Source organism: Oncorhynchus gorbuscha, linkage group LG21 (genome assembly GCF_021184085.1).
Source record: "Oncorhynchus gorbuscha isolate QuinsamMale2020 ecotype Even-year linkage group LG21, OgorEven_v1.0, whole genome shotgun sequence".
NCBI classification, from domain to species: domain Eukaryota; kingdom Metazoa; phylum Chordata; class Actinopteri; order Salmoniformes; family Salmonidae; genus Oncorhynchus; species Oncorhynchus gorbuscha.
The window spans coordinates 7250734-7255733 of record NC_060193.1 but is presented as its reverse complement, the minus strand read 5'-3'; the positions used below and the strand labels follow the sequence as shown (position 1 = coordinate 7255733).

At 41.4% G+C, this 5000-nt stretch overlaps 1 protein-coding gene across 1 annotated transcript in view; it reads left to right on the top strand.

The window, feature by feature from the left end:
• The first annotated feature begins 3649 nt into the window (after window positions 1-3649).
• Window positions 3650-5000, top strand: part of LOC124008860 (circularly permutated Ras protein 1-like) — a 53813-nt gene continuing 52462 nt past the window's right edge. Inside the window, exon 1 of the mRNA XM_046320442.1 lies at window positions 3650-3833. The gene's annotated coding sequence lies outside the window, so the exon portion shown is untranslated. The remainder of the gene's footprint in view (window positions 3834-5000) is intronic.

Sequence of the window (5000 nt, the reverse complement as noted above, 5' to 3'; positions counted from 1 at the left end):
GGTTAAATAAAGGTGTTCTCAACTAGCCTACCTGGGTAAATAAAGGCATTCTCTACTAGCCTACCTGGTTAAATAAAGGTGTTCTCAACTGGCCTACCTGGTTAAATAAAGGTGTTCTCAACTAGCCTACCTGGTTAAATAAAGGTGTTCTCTACTAGCCTACCTGGTTAAATAAAGGTGTTCTCAACTAGCCCACCTGGTTAAATAAAGGTGTTCTCAACTAGCCTACCTGGTTAAATAAAGGTGTTCTCAACTAGCCTACCTCGTTAAATAAAGGTGTTCTCTACTAGCCTACCTGGTTAAATAAAGGTGTTCTCAACTAGCCTACCTGGTTAAATAAAGGTGTTCTCAACTAGCCTACCTGGTTAAATAAAGGTGTTCTCTACTAGCCTACCTGGTTAAATAAAGGTGTTCTCAACTAGCCTACCTGGTTAAATAAAGGTGTTCTCAACTAGCCTACCTGGTTAAATAAAGGTGTTCTCTACTAGCCTACCTGGTTAAATAAAGGTGTTCTCAACTAGCCTACCTGGTTAAATAAAGGTGTTCTCTACTAGCCTACCTGGTTAAATAAAGGTGTTCTCAACTAGCCTACCTGGTTAAATAAAGGTGTTCTCTACTAGCCTACCTGGTTAAATAAAGGTGTTCTCTACTAGCCTACCTGGTTAAATAAAGGTGTTCTCAACTAGCCTACCTGGTTAAATAAAGGTGTTCTCAACTAGCCTACCTGGTTAAATAAAGGTGTTCTCTACTAGCCTACCTGGTTAAATAAAGGTGTTCTCAACTAGCCTACCTGGTTAAATAAAGGTGTTCTCAACTAGCCTACCTGGTTAAATAAAGGTGTTCTCTACTAGCCTACCTGGTTAAATAAAGGTGTTCTCAACTAGCCTACCTGGTTAAATAAAGGTGTTCTCAACTGGCCTACCTGGTTAAATAAAGGTGTTCTCTACTGGTCCACTCACACTGACAGCGTCGTGAAGAAGGCGCAGCAGCGCCTATTCAACCTCAGGAGGCTGAAGAAATTCGGCTTGTCACCAAAAGCACTCACAAACTTCTACAGATGCACAATCGAGAGCATCCTGGCGGGCTGTATCACCGCCTGGTACGGCAACTGCTCTGCCCTCAACCGTAAGGCTCTCCAGAGGGTAGTGAGGACTGCACAACGCATCACCGGGGGCAAACTACCTGCCCTCCAGGACACCTACACCACCCGTTGTTACAGGAAGGCCATAAAGATCATCAAGGACATCAACCACCCGAACCACTGCCTGTTCACCCCGCTATCATCCAGAAGGCGAGGTCAGTACAGGTGCATCAAAGCTGGGACCGAGAGACTGAAAAACAGCTTCTATCTCAAGGCCATCAGACTGTTAAACAGCCACCACTAACATTGAGTGGCTGCTGCCAACACACTGTCATTGACACTGACCCATTTTAATAATGGGAATTGATGGGAAATGATGTAAATATATCACTAGCCACTTTAAACAATGCTACCTTATATAATGTTACTTACCCTACATTATTCATCTCATATGCATATGTATATACTGTACTCTACATCATCGACTGCATCCTTATGTAATACATGTATCACTAGCCACTTTAACTATGCCACTTTGTTTACTTTGTCTACACACTCATCTCATATGTATATACTGTACTCGATACCATCTACTGCATGCTGCTCTGTACCATCACTCATTCATATATCCTTATGTACATGTTCCTTATCCCCTTACACTGTGTATAAGACAGTAGTTTTGGAATTGTTAGTTAGATTACTTGTTGGTTATCACTGCATTGTCAGAACTAGAAGCACAAGCATTTCGCTACACTCGCATTTAACATCTGCTAACCATGTGTATGTGACAAATAACATTTGATTTGATTTGATACTGGCCTACCTGGTTAAATAAAGGTGTTCTCTACTGGCCTACCTGGTTAAATAAAGGTGTTCTCTACTGGCCTACCTGGTTAAATAAAGGTGTTCTCTACTGGCCTACCTGGTTAAATAAAGGTGTTCTCAACTAGCCTACCTGGTTAAATAAAGGTGTTCTCAACTAGCCTACCTGGTTAAATAAAGGTGTTCTCAACTAGCCTACCTGGTTAAATAAAGGTGTTCTCAACTAGCCTACCTGGTTAAATAAAGGTGTTCTCAACTAGCCTACCTGGTTAAATAAAGGTGTTCTCAACTAGCCTACCTGGTTAAATAAAGGTGTTCTCTACTGGCCTACCTGGTTAAATAAAGGTGTTCTCTACTGGCCTACCTGGTTAAATAAAGGTGTTCTCTACTGGCCTACCTGGTTAAATAAAGGTGTTCTCTACTGGCCTACCTGGTTAAATAAAGGTGTTCTCTACTGGCCTACCTGGTTAAATAAAGGTGTTCTCTACTGGCCTACCTGGTTAAATAAAGGTGTTCTCTACTGGCCTACCTGGTTAAATAAAGGTGTTCTCTACTGGCCTACCTGGTTAAATAAAGGTGTTCTCTACTGGCCTACCTGGTTAAATAAAGGTGTTCTCTACTGGCCTACCTGGTTAAATAAAGGTGTTCTCTACTGGCCTACCTGGTTAAATAAAGGTGTTCTTTACTGGCCTACCTGGTTAAATAAAGGTGTTCTCTACTGGCCTACCTGGTTAAATAAAGGTGTTCTCTACTGGCCTACCTGGTTAAATAAAGGTGTTCTCTACTGGCCTACCTGGTTAAATAAAGGTGGGAAAAAAAGATAAAATAAATAAGCATAAATATGGGTTGTATTTAAAATGTTGTTTGTTCTTCACTGGTTGCCTTTTTTGTGTGGCAACAGTTCACAAATCTTGTTGCTGTGATGTCACACTGTGGAATTTCACCCAGTAGATATGTGAGTTTAATTCTTTGTGGATCTGTGTAATCTGAGGGAAATATGTCTCTCTAATATGGTCATACATTGGGCAGGAGGTTAGGAAGTGCAGCTCAGTTTCCACCTCATTTTGTGGGCAGTGATCACATAGCCTGTCTTCTCTTGAGAGCCATGTCTGCCTATGGCGGCCTTTCTCAATAGCAAGGCTATGCTCACTGAGTCTGTACATAGTCAAAGTTTTCCTTCATTTTGGGTCAGTCACAGTGGTCAGGTATTCTGCCACTGTGTACTCTCTGTTTAGGGCCAAATATTATTCTAGTTTGCTCTGTTTTTTGTTATCTCATGATTTGGTTGGGTCTAATTGTGTTTCTGTCCTGGGGCTCTGTGGGGTCTGTTTGTGGACCAGCTTGCTTAGGGGACTCTTCTCCAGGTTCATCTCTCTGTTGGTGATGGCTTTGTTATGGAAGGTTTGGGACTCTCTCCAGCACAATGTATTTGGTTTCTTGAGTTTCTGTTTCCACCCTCATCACTGATCGGTTCACTTCCTGTCACACACACACCTCTCTCTCTCTCTCCAGCACAGTGTTTTTGGTTTCTTAAGTTGCTGTTTCCACTATCCCTACTCACTTCCTGCCTCACACGCACTCTCTCTCTCTCTCTCTCTCTCTCTCTCTCTCTCTCTCTCTCTCTCTCTCTCTCTCTCTGTTCTCTACTCTCTCTCCTGGTTCTCTAAAGGTGTTCTCTACTGGCCTACCTGGTTAAATAAAGGTGTTCTCTACTGGCCTACCTGGTTAAATAAAGGTGTTCTCTACTGAAACACAGACACACACACATCATCTCACACACAACATACGCACACATAGAACGTGGTGGTTGGCTGGACAGGAAGTTGGCTGGACAGGGGAAAAAACGAACAGACGGACAAAACAGACAGACACAACTCAGGAGGACCGGTTCCTTTCTCTCGACAAGTCAACCCTTTCATCCAGAACTCAGGTACCTGTGTTTTCTAACATAACAATGTTCTCTAACACATAACACTGTCTGACATCATGATCTCCTGTTGATTCTGTGGCAGATTCTGTTACAGAATAGATTTTAAATTTTTTTTTATACCCGAGACACAACAAGAATTTTAACAAGATACTGTAACGGACACAGACAGAGAAAACCAAAAGGTTATCTGAGATTTCCATTCATCTCTGTTTTTAGATCCAGTAAACTATCACAAAAGTTATCTATAAAAGTGGACATTTTATTTGCGTGAAATTAGATTTTCATTAATCTCATGTCTTTAACCAGAGTGACAAGTTTCTCTTACACCAGGAAATGAGAGTAACACACATGAACCCTTCAATGTTTGTAGATCCGCAAGGTGGAAGCTTCCTCATTATACTATTTATACCTATCCAGACCCTACAGATCCACTACTATACTGTTTATACCTATCCAGACCCTACAGATCCACCACTATACTGTTTATACCTATCCAGACCCTACAGATCCACTACTATACTGTTTATACCTATCCAGACCCTATTATTCTAGTTTTTGTTACAGATACACTACTATACTGTTTATACCTATCCAGACCCTACAGATCCACCACTATACTGTTTATACCTATCCAGACCCTACAGATCCACTACTATACTGTTTATACCTATCCAGACCCTACAGATCCACCACTATACTGTTTATACCTATCCAGACCCTACAGATCCACTACTATACTGTTTATACCTATCCAGACCCTACAGATACACTACTATACTGTTTATACCTATCCAGACCCTACAGATCCACCACTATACTATTTATACCTATCCAGACCCTACAGATCCACTACTATACTGTTTATACCTATCCAGACCCTACAGATCCACTACTATACTGTTTATACCTATCCAGACCCTACAGATCCACTACTATACTGTTTATACCTATCCAGACCCTACAGATACACTACTATACTGTTTATACCTATCCAGACCCTACAGATCCACTACTATACTATTTATACCTATCCAGACCCTACAGATCCACTACTATACTGTTTATACCTATCCAGACCCTACAGATCCACTACTATACTGTTTATACCTATCCAGACCCTACAGATCCACTACTATACTGTTTATACCTATCCAGACCCTACAGATC